At 38.1% G+C, this 15537-nt stretch overlaps 1 protein-coding gene across 3 annotated transcripts in view; it reads left to right on the forward strand.

The window, feature by feature from the left end:
* Positions 1 to 834: 834 nt before the first annotated feature.
* prrc2c (proline-rich coiled-coil 2C) overlaps positions 835 to 15537 on the forward strand; it is a 67613-nt gene continuing 52910 nt past the window's right edge. For 2 of the 3 annotated variants that reach the window (XM_052098189.1, XM_052098191.1), the window contains exon 1: positions 835 to 1204. The gene's annotated coding sequence lies outside the window, so the exon portion shown is untranslated. Of the gene's footprint in view, positions 1205 to 1357; positions 1504 to 15537 lie in introns of those variants that run through there. The other variant, XM_052098190.1, reaches the window with a different exon arrangement.

A 15537-nucleotide genomic window follows, 5' to 3' on the forward strand; every position in this document is an offset into this window, starting at 1 on the left:
TAATAAAATAAAAAACACCCCCAGTTAACACATACAAAACATTTAGCCCTTTTTTGAAGATTTACACATTTCAATTTAATTAAAAAATTCCATCAAGTTGAATTGCATAATGTTTATCAAAATCATATTATATTATTAACATTAATGTTATTAAAGATTACTCAATTTAATTTTAAGGAATTTAGTTACAAAATTAAAATGCATAAATCGGAAATACTCTTGAACAGTTAGTAAATTATATTTGATAAAAGAGATGTTTTGATCGCTTTCTTGTTTGAAGTAGAACACAGTGAGACCTAAAATAATTTTAATAATTTAATAAGGAGTGGTGGTGGTGTAGTGGGCTTAAGCGCATAACTGTTAATCAGAAGGTTACTGGTTCGATCCACAGAGCCACCACCATTGTGTCCTTGAGCAAGGAAATTAACTCCAGGTTGCTCCGGGGGGGGGGTGGATTGTCCCTGTAATAAATGCACTGTAAGTCGCTTTGGATAAAAGCGTCTGCCAAATGCATAAATGTAAATGATCTATCACAGCCCAGCATCCCAATTTACAATCAAATACAGTCATAATCTTAAAAATGAACACAACTGTTATAATTTGACAAAACGAGAATTTAAACTTCTTTCCAAAAACTCCGTTAGCCTACATACTCACACTCCAAAAAAATTTGGTATAGTTTCTAAATGTTGCCAAGAAAAACGTGAAAGGACGCCATCTGCTGTGCGATAAATGTTAAATGCTCTTGTTCGCTCGCTGACGCTACTCAGCGCCTGTACGCGGTGACGTCAGGCTCTCGTTGATTGGCGCTCTGCCATCTTTGATTGTGAGACAGGCCGCGGCGCGAGCGGGGCCCTCTCTCGAGCGCAACAGACCCCAGTCTCAGCACGAGACCACGAGAAACCGCCAGCCGCCTGTAACTGCGCACGGCACACCGGCGGCGCGAACGGAGAGTGATTCATAGAAAGAAAAATACAGAGACAGGGGGACAGAAGCGCCTCTGTCTCGTTTGTGGAGAAGATTTACTGGCTCGCTATCTGTTCGGCTAGCTGCAGCGGTGTGGGACTAGCATAGCACAAGCTTTTGTAATCCACAGCCGGCCTCGAAAACACACAAACATACAACACAAAGCGAACCAGGCCACATACCTTTTGGACGGAATATACGAAACACCCGAAGAGAGAGACGGGACCGGCGGAGACGGGTATGTTAATGGATAATCGGCGCGCTGCTGCTTTATTTGAGGAGGAAAAATTCAGTCCTGCTAATGTTAGCACTGCCGTGAGCCATTCATACGACAAATTACATTGAAATCACTCAATCAACAGCCTGCTTTCACTATCTTTCAAACATGGCAGTGTTAAGATTACCACATTGAGTGTAGACGTTGCTCAAATAATAGAAGTTAAAGGGGAGGTTTTGAGGAGAATGGAGGTTTGCAGGCCAACTAAACGGGCCCATCTGACCAGCATTTCTCAAGACACGTCTCACTTTCTCAATAAGGTATTACTCTTATTATATGGGAAATTGTTCGGCTTGTTGTAGCACATTATTGCAGCATCCGCGTGATCTCAAACCGGTAGTTATGTTGTTGTAATTTAAGGCTGGTTACAGTCGTCAGGAAGGGCATCACGCAGGCACTAGTTGTCCACTGTCCTATTCTTTGGTAGATTAGCCAAAGGTGAAAGCTCAAGTGTCCAAGTAGTACTCAAAACATTAAAATCAATGCATACAAATGGGCGGTTACCGCTCTTGCTCTTTCCTTGGCAAGTGTATAGCTGACTCATAGTGTCCTAACCTAATAGATAAAACTGATTTTTCATCCTTTTGTGACACTGTGATTGCAGTGATGCTTCGTCTCCAGATTGCTTCAATGGGATATGATGATGAAAGATGTTTCTTGGTAGCTGTTGATCCATGGGACTTGAATACAACATTAAACTGAGAGAATCTGATTTATTTAGGATTAAAGAACAACATAAGTGCTTTGAGTGTTTCGGCAAAAGCAAGAACAAGTCAGATTTTATTCATTGTGATCTCACTGTTGCAGCAGGAGGGGTGAAATTAGGGGAATGTGCTTGTTTGCCTCAGTGGAGGTTGACTTAATTATTTAACTTCCTGCACTTTATGAAGAGCTCTATATACTCATTAGAGAAAATGCCACCAAGGACACTGTTGAAACATGACAAATCCTTAATAGTGTTAGTTTAACTTAGAAGAAAGGCATGGAGCTACTGAAGCAGAAGATCAAGCAAATGTTTTGAGGCTTTCTGGTCTATTGGAACTGAAACTCTGAGAAGTTTTCTATTAGAGTGTGTTCTTCATAGCCCCTGAATAATCTATTGAAAATGTATTGACTTTATCTTAATTCCAGGGACTGCAGCTCAGTGCCAGATTGATTGGGTGGATGCTCTCTTGGGAATGTCAGTTGAGAGCTGGCATTGTGATTGGCTTGTTTAGTTGGGAGGCAGATGGCTGGGTGATAGGAAGATGATGGGGGTCAGAGCTTGGGGAGGAGTCTGTGTAGAGCAGTTCAGAAACTGATGTGATTGAAATGTCTGTTTTATCTCACTATCTCAGATACAGTTATTGTTAATCTGTTAATAACTGAAAGTCTAAGCCTTCAACGGAATAACAAAGTCTACTGTATGTTAGGTTCTCTGTTGTGTGTGCAATGTAAGTGAAATGTCTAGAAAAGTTATTTGACGGTCGGGCTGTCATGATTATTATATATGGCTTAATTTCCATTTCCCGTTTTGATTTTTAACTAGTAGAACCGTAGAAACATGTATAAAAAATGATAAAAATTTTGAAGAGCAAATACTTCACCTAAAAATTTCCTCATTGGGTCAGCGGGACTCAGTTTTTTTTTACATTTTAAATAAGACCAAGCTATACTTTTTTAAATCAAATTGTTTATGTTTCCAGGAGTGCCGGTTATTCATGTTTTTAAGACGTTACATCATTACAGCCGTAGCAGCCTTGTACCACAGGCAATCAGATTTTTTTTTTAATGGTTTCATTAATACGGTGAAGCTCTGTTGTGCTGAAATTTTATTTTGTAAAAAAATAAATACAATAATTATATTTATTTATTATATTTTTATAAAATTGTGTTCTACGTTTGAATTTTTCTGGATCCCTTGTTAAATGTTATGATCAAATGGTGTTTCATTAAATTCATACATACTAAGGCTGTATGTATGAATTTGATGAAACACTATTTGATCATAACATTTAACAAGGGATCCAGAAAAATTCAAACGTAAAACACAATTTTTTATCTGTGAGACTTTACGCAGTTCTTTTAATCAAGTCATTTTCTGTGTAATTTAAAAAAAAAACTAAAGCTTTTTATTTGATGATTATAGTATTGATTTAGTATTGATACCAAGGTACCAGGGCTGGTTACGTACTGAAGCCAAACGTTTGGTATCGGAGCAACCCTAATCCGATGAAATCATTAAGGCGTGAAATGCCGTGCACACAATATTGGTTTTGGTGTTATTTCTCTATCAAAATGTAACATTTCAAGCCAGTGGGCCTGTAACCAAGGGAGTTTGGGGAAATTAACAGTGTTTTGGGAGGGAATCTGCAAAAAATGCACCTCTTCACCACCTTTGCATCAGGTTTATGTACATGACAGGCTCTTGAAAGTGTGGGGTTAAAACTGACAACAGCTTTTGTTTATTGGCTGCAGTCTCACAAACAGTGCTCTGAAAATGTATTTGCCCCCTACCTGATTTCTTCTATTTTTGTGTATTTTTCATAGTACATTTTTTTAGATCTTCAAAGAAGATATAAGTATATATCCCATGTGAAAATTATCTGCCCCCTTACACTTAATAGCTGGTTGTGTCAACTTCAGCAGCAACTCCTGCAACCAAACGCTTCTGGAAATTTGTCTTTCAAAATGCTGGGTATTTTGGCCCACCTATCTTCGCAGAACTGCTTTAGAACAGCCACATTGGGGGGTTTTCGAACATGAACTGCCCATTTAAAGTCCTGCCACAGTATCTCAATCGGGTTTATTTCAGGACTTTGACTAGGCCATTCCAAAACTTTAATTTTGCTTCTTTTGAGCCATTCAGAGGTGGACTTACTCCTATGCTTTGTATCATTGCATAATACAGTTGTGCTTGAGCTTCAATTCATTGACTGATGACCAGACGTTCTCCTTGAGGATATTCTGGTAGAGAGCAGAATTCATATTTTATTCAGTTATTGCAAGTTGCGGGGGCCTGGGAAGCTCAGCAAGTATTGGCACTGACTACCACACGTGAGTTCAAATCCAGGGCGTGCTAAGTGACTCCAGCCAGGTCTCCTAAGCAACCAAATTTGCCTGGTTGCTTGGAAGGGTAGTCACGTGGGGTAATCTCTTTATGGTCGCTATAATGTGTGGTTCTCACTCTCGGTGGGGTGCATGGTGAGTTGTACGTGGATGCCTCCGAGAATATCGGGAAGCCTCCACACGTGCTACATCTCCACGGTCTCGGATGCAGAAGCAACTGAGATTTGTCCTCCGCCACCACAAGGACTTAGACTTGCATTGCCGACAAGGTGGAGAGGACTACATTAGCTGTTCGATTGGTTAGAAAGTCAAGGAAAGAAGCTGCTTGCATTTCCTGTTAATACGCTATTTTGAATAATAATAATAATAATAATAATAATAATAATAAAAAAAGTCACTTATGAATTCATGCAGATCCGTTGAAGTTTTTTTCCCAGGGTTGTGGGGCGTCCAATTTGTTCCAGTCTAGGGTTGCAACTAACGTTTATTTTGATAATCGATTAATCTAACAGTTATTCGAAAAAGTATTTGGCGATTATTGCAATGATTATTCATTAGATCTTAACTGATTATTCAGCTTGTGCCCCGACTTAACATTTTTATTAAATGTGCTTACTAGGGCTGCACGAATTGGACAAAAAGTCATATTGCGATTAATTTGAAAAATATTGCGTTTTGAACTGCGATTATGATGGTAATGTTTTCCACGTTCAACTGCAAAAAGGCTGCTGGGGTTTTCACACTTGAGCCCTCTTAAAAACAAACCAAACTTAAGACCTTTTTTTTCCAGTTCAACCACAAACAAATAAATATATAAACAGTGAAACAAAGTCTTCATATCAAAATGTTACCATCCACCGTGTACCTGTTTTTGTCCATTTTGTGATAGTGTCTTATCCCACTAATCATCATCCTCGTCAGTTTTTGAAACAGTCACCTTGAGTATCAGAGATACTCCAAACAGGATTTTAACATCCGATACCGATCTCCAATTCTCTTTTTATCTCCTCAATCGATGCTGATCATTTAACTTTTTATCAGCAGCTCTGTCAAAACTGGTTATATATAAGCGTTCTGCTCAATGTCACTGTTAACTAAATTTCCCTGTAAGTAAAATCATAGTTGTTGCCTAGTTTTTGCTGTCAGTCAATAATTCAGTATACACAAAATATAATTTTCAAATATAAATGTTACTCTTTATTCTAGGCCTTAAAAACTAGTAGGCTTATACAAACTATTATTTACTGTATATAAGATAGTCCTAAAGAATGTGGCTTAATGTCAAACTGATGTTGAGCTGATAACCCATTGGTGTAATTAAATTTAAAGTGAAAATTTTATTAGTTTGTCACCATTTAATTTAATTATTTTTATTCATTATTTTATTATGTTTAATCTAGCAAAGCACTATATTAATGTAACTAAATATTTGATATAGATTTATTATGTGCATGTTCCTTTTCATTTTGTTAGATGTTGGTAATATTAGTTCCGCTTTCACTTGTTTCCGCGGGGATTGTAATAAGGGCGACACGCTCTCTCTTGTGAGGTAAACAAATGACAGGAGACAGAAGAGATGTTTCTGGACTCTACAGGTGTTTCTGTTAATGCTGTTTGCTCAGTAAACGTATAATAAAGATGTTTTAATTATACGCCATCTTGTATTCTGCGTTATTATTATGATACCCGTCCCTTGCGGACACTGAAATGCTGCTACAGCAGATTATAATGATTCACGTAGAACCATAGACTGTAAAAAAAGATGGACGACGCCCCTTCGCTCTTTTCCATTGGTGAGAACTGAAGCCGCCGGTGTTCCAATATGGCGCTGACATCTTGGAACTTGAGTCTGCACAGTTGCGATTTTGGGACCAGACCTGCGCATTAGTGAGCAGGAAGTAAAGCTGTGAATTCAAGGCCCCGCCCTCACTCTCGCTGAATCAATCTAAACCAGGCTACGTTTGAATGTTTAGTTCTGTCACTCATTAAGCAGGACCCGTGTTGTGCTCGCTGTGGCACTGCGTGAGCGACATCTCTCTCTCTCTCTCTCTCTGACTGCGAATAGCTAAATTGCATCACAGACAAATGGTTTCATATTATTATACATAGAAATGGCTGGCGAGATGAAAAAATAACTTTCTCTTTATAGCAATAATAAATGTATTTTCTTAATTTCTCCAGTACCGACAGCAGAACCAATAACGTCCGAGCTTACCAAAGCCAGTCCTTCAATAGCCTATAGTGCGTTGGTATCTTTTTTATTACTTATTTCTCTGCGTTGAGTGACAACCCTCTCAAATATAAGACACACAAACAGAACAAATAAAAGTCTCAGATTCACTGTCTGTAATTGCAAAATTCTTGCTTACTTATGTGACATGATAGCCACCCTTCTGCTGTGAAAATGCAACTTCAAATACGCTATCAATATCCAAAGTAGCCGAATGTCATGTCGCCTATCGCGTTTGTCGCGTTTTTTCTTGAAGTTGGCAGTAACATATCAAAAGTTTTTAATTAAATATAAAGGAGTTATACAAATTTAATCATTACTGTTTACTGCAAGGAACTTAGCTCCTTTCTTAGGCACTGGATGAGGTCTGCTCACTCTGCTGGAAAATGATTCTAGGGGCAGCATGCGTCGAACACGTGTTCCACAACAACACTAGGCTGCCCACAGATGCGCCTGCCTAATAATCGGCTTGATATACTTGGATATTGGCCGATGCCGATTATGTTAAATAATCTAGTAAGGAAGCGGGGTCACAGGATGAGTTCTCTAATTGTAACCATTTGGGAGCGATGTCATAGGATGGGGACTCCTTCCAGTATAACGTTCCTTAGATTAGCAGCCCAGTAATAAAATTGGAAATTAGGGAGAGATATTCCTCCATGTTGACGGTGCCACTGTAACATCCCTTTGTGTATACAAGGGTTTTTCTTATTCCAAATAAATCCAGCTATTAATTTGTCTATGGACCTAAACAATTATTTTTATTAAAATATAGGAATGCGTTGAAATACAAATTTAGGCAGCACATTCATTTTGATTGTATTGCTTTTTCCTCCTAATGATAAAGGTAGCAGGTTCCAGGTATTGTTTCAGGCAAAGTAGTAGCAGGGGGAAGTTGACTTTAAAGAGGTCTTTAAAATCATGTGTGTGCCATATTCCCAAGTATTTGATTTTATATGCACTTATTTTAAGGGGGGATGCATTAAATGCTTTCAGCTTGGCTATAGCATTCATTGGCATAATCAAATGTTTTTGTAAATTAACCTTATATCCTGATATTTTGCTGAAAGCTTCTAATAAACTAACTGTTTTGAGAGACTATTTAAGGGGTTAGATGGGTATAAAAGCATGTCATCAGCATAAAGAGATATTTCTCTGTATTCCCTTATAAAAGTGACAATGGGCAACCCTACCTAGTGGCAAGACTGAGTGGGAAATAGGAGGAGAGATTGCTGTTTGTTCAGACAGCCACGAATGGTGAGGAATAGAGCACCCTTATCCACGAGACAAATTTTGAGACAAAATGAAAATTGAGAGTATAAAGAAGATAATCCCACTCCACCCGATCAAATGCTATTTCGGCATTGAGCAATATTAGTATTTCTGGGGTCTCGGGTGGAGTGGGATCATAAAGGATATTAAACATCGTACATTGAAGGAGTGGCGATTTTTAATAAAGCCTGTCTGATCATTCGATACAATTAAGGGTAAGACCGTTTCCAAACGGCAGGCTAACATTTTAGAGAGAGTTTTACTATTCACATTTAGGAGTGAGATAGGGCGATAGGAGCTACACTCACGATTTTTATCTTTTTTAGGGATAAGTGATATGACCACCTGTCGCATGGTCTGAGGAAGAGAGCCATTAATAAATTATTCTTCATAGACAGACAGCACAATATGGGCAAGTTGTTTAGTAAATTTCTTAAAGAATTCACTTGGGAACCCATCATGTCCTGGAGATTTTCCATTTTGCATTAAGTTGACTACATCTATTAGCTCCTCCAAAGAAAAGGGTTCTTCTAGACCAGGGTTCAAACTCCGTTCCTGGAGGGTCACAGCACTGCTCCAAAATGCCTCCTTGTAATCTTCAAGCACTCCTGAAGACCTTGATTATCTGCTTCAGGTGTGTTTAATTAGGGTTGAAGCTGGCCCTCCAGTAACTGACTTTGACACCCCTGTTCTAGACCAATTGCAGTTTCTTTTTTAATTGTGGGAATATCTAATTTCCCAAAAAAGGAGTCAAACAAAGAATCATTCCCAAGGGATTCTGTAGTATACAACTTTGAGTAGAATTTGTAGAAACAATAGTTAATTTAAGAATGATCTACAGTGGATATAAAAAGTCTACACACCCCTGTTAAAATGGCAGGTTTTTGTTATGTATGTCATGTCAGAACCTTTTCCACTTTTAATGTGACCTATAATGTGAACAATTAATTTGAAGAACAAACTGAAATCTTCATGGGGGGAAAATGAAAAACTTTACAATAACCTGGTTGCATAAGTGTGCACACCCTCTTATAACTGGGGATGTGGCTGTGTTCAGAATGAAACAATCACATTCAAACTCATGTTAAATAGAAGTCATTACACACCTACCATTATTTAAAGTGATTCTGATTAATCACAAATAAAGTTCAGCTGTTCTAGTAGGATTTTCCTGACATTTTCTTAGTTGCATCTCAGAGCAAAAGCCATGGTCCGCAGAGAGCTTCCAAAGGATCAGAGGGATCTCATTGTTGAAAGATATCAGTCAGGAGAAAGGTACAAAAGAATTTCCAAAGCATTAGATATACCATGGAACACAGTGAAGACAGTCGTCATCAAGTGGCAAAATATGGCACAACAGAGACATTACCAAGAACTGGACGTACCTCCAAAATTTATGAAAAGACGAGAAGAAAACTGGTCAGGAAGGCTTCCAAGAGGCCTACAGCAACATTAAAGGAACTGCAGGAATTTCTGGCAAGTACTGGCTGTGTGCTACATGTGACAACTATCTCCTGTATTCTTCATATGAATGGGGTAGGGTGGCAAGACGGAAGCCTTTTCTTACAAAGAAAAACATCCAAGCCCAGCTGAATTTTGCAAACACAAACATCAAGTCTCCCAAAAGCATGGGGGAAGTGTTCTGGTCTGATGAAACCAAGGTTGAACTTTTTGGCCATAATTCCAAAAGGTATGTTTGGCGCAAAAACAACACTGCACATCACCCAAAGAACACTATACCCACAGTGAAGCATGGTGGTGGCAGCATCATGCTTTGGGGCTGTTTTTCTTCAGCTGGAACTGGGGCCTTAGTCAGGGTGGAGGGAATTATGAACAGTTCCAAATACCAGGCAGTTTTGGCACAAAACCTTCAGGCGTCCGTTAGAAAGATGAAGAGGAAGTTCACGTTTCAGCAAGCCAACACATTCAAATCCACAAAAGCATGGCTTCACCAGAAGATGATTAACATTTTGGAATGGCCCAGCCAGAGCCCAGAACTGAATCCAATTGAACATCTGTGGGGTGATCTGAAGAGGGCTGTGCACAGGAGATGTCCTCGCAATCTGACATATTTAGAGTGCTTTTGCAAAGAAGAGTGGGCAAATATTAACACGTCAAGATGTGCCATGCTAATAGACTCCTTCCCAAAAAGACTGAGTGCTGTAATAAAATCAAAAGGTGCTTCAACAAAGTATTAGTTTAAGGGTGTGCACACTTATGCAACCAGTTTATTGTGAGTTTTTCTTTATTTTTCCCCCTCAAAGATTTCAGTTTGTTTTTCTATTTAATTGTTCACGTTAAAGGTCACATTAAAGGTGGAAAAAGTTCTGACATGATTTATCATTGTCTCATTCTGTTACATCACAAGAACCTGGCATTTTAACAGGGATGTGTGTAGACTTTTTATATCCACTGTATGTTCTTAGTACCTATATCATCATTTATCTCTGCTATAATTCAATCAGCATTCTTTTGACTGAGTTGGTGAGCAAGAATTTTCCCAGTTTTTTCACCAAAGTCATACATCTGTGTTTTATTTATGAGGTTTTCAGTGTGTTTGGTTGATAGGAGGTTGAACTCTGTTTGAAGAACTAGTCGTTGTTTGAATAAATCATTAGATGGGGCAGTGGCAATTGTTGTATCTAGCTGTAAAATATAGTTCATAAATTGTTCAAGCCTTGCATTGTGACACTTCCTGAGTCTTGCACTATACAATATCATTTGTCCCCTAAGATATGCATTCATTGATTCCCACACTATTGAGGGGGACATATCTGGGGTCTGGTTATGTTAAGGAAAGGAAGTAATTTCAGTTGAAATAAAATTAATGAAACTTTCTTCAGTGAGTAATAGTGAATTAAGACGCCAAGGGCGATAATTGGTGTGAGATGTTGGTATACTTATTCATCAATAATGGGGCGTGAGCTGAGATAACTATTGCCTTATACTCGCAGTTACTCATCAGTGGAAGAAGCTTCTTATCTAAAAAAAAAAAAAAAAAGTAATATGCACGAGTATGTCCCATGAACAGGAGAGAAAAAAGAATAACTTAAAAATGTAGGATTCCGGAAATGCCACGCATCTGATATCCCATTCAAATTAAGAAATGCCTGGATTGCAAGAGCTGATTTGGATGAGGTAACCGTTTTAGGTGAGCTAAGGTTTAGGATCGGTGATGGTGCACAGTTCATATCCCCACCAAGAATAAGACAATGTGTGTTCATATCTGGGAGCTGGGCAAAAGGATTTGTAAAAATTAACTTTCATCCCAGTGTGGCGCATTAACATTAGCCAGGATAACTGGTGTGTTATATAGCCTACCTATTAAAATGATGTAACACTCTGATAAGTCAGTTTCTACCTTTGACATAACAAATGGGATATTTTTATTGATAAGTATTGCTGCCCCTCTGGACTAAGAGTGAATATGGGAATGGTAATCTTGGCATACCCATCCTCCCCCGATACAGAAATGATCAAAAGTTTGCAGATGTGTTTCCTGAAGAAATGCTTAGTCCACAATAGTCCTCATAGACAGTGCCCCACTGTATTTGGAATGTAACATTTTGTAAGGCACAGTATTATGTAGGGGTGGTGGGAAAAATCGATTCTTAGATTCATCACGATGTGGACTTGCACGATTCTGTATCGATTCACAAACATCAAGCATAGATTTTATGAATGTTTCTTGCTAACGTAATGTGGACTGAACGCAAAAGACGGACCTCGTAAGTGTGCAACTACAGCGCCCGGACAGTCTTTTGGCATGCACTTAACACGAGACACAGATGGCTCAGCTGGAAATTCCACCGGCACCCTCGGGATTAAAAGCAAGTGTATGGAAGCACTTTGGATTCTATGAAGACGAAGGGAAACGTGAGTTGGACAAGAGCCACACTGTATGCAAGTTGTGTCAAAATAAAATAAAATATTTTGGAAACACGACAAACATGTAAAACCATATTACACGTTTCCACCCGGAGGAAGAAAATAAACTGCCGGTAGTAGCTGCGAACCAGACGACAATCGAGCATGCGATGTCAAAGCTTCCACCCAGCTCCGAAAAGACTAAGAGAATTACAAATTCGATTACAATATTTATTGCCAAGGATTTGCGTCCTTACTCGGTTGTTGATAACCAGGGCTTTCGGGGTATGTTGCGTACGTTGGAGCCGAGACACAACATCCCATCTTGTAAATACTTCACTGACACAGCGATCCCCACACTATACAGCGAGACCAAAATCGATGTGATTGAGTTGCTAAAGAAAGCAACAAGGATAGCGCTAACCTGTGATGCGTGGACATCCATTGCCTCTGAATCGTATGTGACAGTAACCGTGAGATACTTATGTATTCCTGGCACTAGTGGCTCTGCAGAAAGAGTTTTTTCTACAGCAGGAGATATAGTCACTGCACAGCGGAGCACACTTGCATCTGAACATGTTGACCAGCTCCTGTTCTTACATGAGAACTTGCACATCACTAGCTAAACACATTTGCACCGTCACGCACGGTCACTTATTTCATATCAATATATGCCATCAATATTCTGTAAACAGACCTGGAAGTAAACCCAGAGTCTTATTTAGTTCTACAGTTTACTGTACTGCCCTCCACTTAGTGTGTCAGCCATTTATAAAAAGGTAGTCAACATTTTGACTCCCCTCTGCTTTTTATTGTAGTTTAAAGCAAAATATTTTTGTTTTTTTATCTGAGGGACTCTTTATGTTCAGGATTTAAAGTCAGAAGCTTTAGACTCTTATTTATCATTGTATAAGTGCAATTTATATTATTTTTTAATTTAAGTGCAATTTACAAGTTATTCAGAATATGCCACAAGCATAATTGTTGTATGAGAGCTGCTAGTACAGAAAGCTTTGTATGATTTTTGGCTCAGCAAAATGTTTATTTTTTTTGTCTGATTTGACTTGCCACATTGCTTCCATTTGTTGTATTTATAAAAGTTATTGGAAGTAAATTCATTATGAATCATTACAAATATTTTTCTTTAAAAGTACAAAGCAGTCATTGAGAAAATATTCTGTATTGAAAAAATAGATGCATCAAGATGCATAGATAATCGTTTTATCATCGAATCGTTAGGTGTCTAGAGATTCCCACCCTTAGTATTATGTCAGATAGTTGGTATATCTAAAAAACAATATAATAACTCAATCAAACGAAAACACCCCCAGATTAAATGGTAATTTTAAAATGACTTACTAAGGAGATATATGTCAAGAATAAACCAGCAGTCTGTCATTCCCTTAATGTTAAAATGAGTCAATTTTTAATGAAAGGAAAGGGAGAATATCTTCTTATAAGCAGCGTACTTGGTTAATACTATCCTGAAGTGAAGAACTTTAGAAAAACTAAAGGCCAAAAAAATGGTAGAGTGAAATATTCAGTTACATTATCACTTTTAGCATAAAGATGTCCTAAATCTAATAAAAAATAAATTATGTGTATATAATTACCTCGGTGTCGAGGTTTTCCACCTTAGTTTGCAGCAAAGTTATGTCATCTGAGCATGATGATAATCCGTGTTCCATATTGGATATGGCTGTTTTCATCATGTCCACCTGGGAGAGGATTACTGCAGTGTTATTTGCCAGTTATGTTTTAACTGCATGCGATTTAGATTTAACCGCCTCGAATTCCTCAGTTAACATAGTCTTACGCTCCGACCAAAGCAGAGCCATGAAATCCTCTTTCAGCGAAGCAAGAATTTTGACTTTCAAGTCCGCTGCCTCCATTTGTTTGTTTAGCTTGGGGAAGGAGGGATCACCATCACTCTTGGTAGGCGAAGCACTCAAGCTCAAGGCTTTAGGCCCAATATAATATAATACAAAATATAATCTAGCTGCATTACGCACTCGTGCTTGAGCGACGAGCGTCCCGCTACAGACTGTGCATCAGCCGGGTGCACTTTCAATCTTTTCCCCAATTGATTGGGACATCCGCGCAACTCATAAAAGAGGCACTGACCGCACAGAAACATTTTGTAGTTATTTACATGACCTGCATCCATATTATTTGAACTTTAATAAAGCTATAAAGCATTAAATATAACTGCATTTAAGATGTAATGTTGGGGTGTTTCCTTTTAAAGATGAGTTCGACAAGCAAGTTTTGCTTCAGTGGAGCGGTAGCTCCACTTATTCCACAATGAGAGTGCTTCTATATTTACTTTGTATTTTTGCATAAAAATTCCCTCATACTTTGCAGTCTACATCAGCTGAAGCTGTTTGGAAAGTTTAGAGTGCATCTCGACTGTGAGGTGTTTTCTAAGTCAGGCGCTAGCTGCAGTGCTTTTCTCATCATTAGTTTAAAGTGATCTCATGCTACATTAAATTAAATCAAAGGACTATTCGACAATGAAAATGTTTGTTGACAAATTTTGGGAAAGGCTTTGAAGAAGATATGAGCGTGTGAGAAATGTATTAAAGTATCGCCATGGAAAGTAATACTTGCTACAGTTCAGCACTATTTAACATTGAGTGGAAAGTTTTTATTCATATTATACATTTTAAAAATTATCAGCTGATTAATTGACTATCGGACTATCTGTTTTCCCACCTTAGTTATTGTATTGGCAAAACCCACGATTGGTCGACTTCTAGTTTGGACATTTTTGGATTATTGCTTGACTAAATTAGTTATTGCACTTAGTCTTGGTTTCAAAATTTCCAATAGCTTTCTCTCTGAATAATGCACATTTTCTGTTTTCAAATGCAAAATTTGTGTGGCCATATCAATATTGGATTACTTATTATATTATTATAATATTATTTGCTAGGGGTATAACTATTCTCTCAACTCACGATTTGGTTTGATTCACGATACTGAACTCACGGTTTGGTTTGGTTCACTATACTAAGCCTGAATCAAGAAAAGTTGGATAGTTTAATTCTTAATAATAATACATTTAAAGACATTTGGAAAACAGTTGCTTTCCTTGAGTGCATGCTTAACCGGTTAAATAATTATTTACTGATGAAATCAAATCAGACATGACATTTGACATTAGGATTATTATTCCCCATAGCATTATTATACACAATTTTTAGCATTATATGTAGTAGATTAATACGGCACGATCATTAAACCTACATTTTCATTTTGCGCAGTCAGAGCAGATCAGTCTTTCACTTCAAACGAACATTAGATCCCTCGCACTGAAAAGGCACATCTCTCTCCAGCTCCTGGTGCTCATTGTAATACATTCGCTTACATGGTTTTAGTTTCAGTTTTTCAGAGTTTCAGCCGAACTCATCGTACAACACCTGTGGCTGCAAAAGTGCAATCGTATTTTCGAGCTCCTTGTGTGCAATAAACAATTTCCATTTGTATGCCCGCATTATGTAGGCGAAGGACGTCACACGCATTGATAGCCTGGAATAAACGCTAAAATAATAATAATAATAATAATAATAAAAACTTCCAATTTCCACAATGTTCATCATATTTTTTAACCTTGTGTCATGCCAGGATAAACTGTTACACCCCTACATAGAGCAGCATCTGACGAGATCGACAGTTAGTTCGTTCTATTTTATGAATGCTACCTGGTTTCAAATTTTTACAACCTTGAAAGAAATGTAAATATATTTTTCTCTGTCATTACATGGTAAAAAAACACAACTCTCTAGATATCATATTATTCGATCTCTACAAGTGAGATTGTGCCCCAAGTAGGGAAGGACTATTTGTCTGTTTGATGCACACATAGTTTTTCTTT

The sequence above is a fragment of the Xyrauchen texanus genome, chromosome 30 (genome assembly GCF_025860055.1).
Source record: "Xyrauchen texanus isolate HMW12.3.18 chromosome 30, RBS_HiC_50CHRs, whole genome shotgun sequence".
Taxonomy (NCBI): Eukaryota; Metazoa; Chordata; class Actinopteri; order Cypriniformes; family Catostomidae; genus Xyrauchen; species Xyrauchen texanus.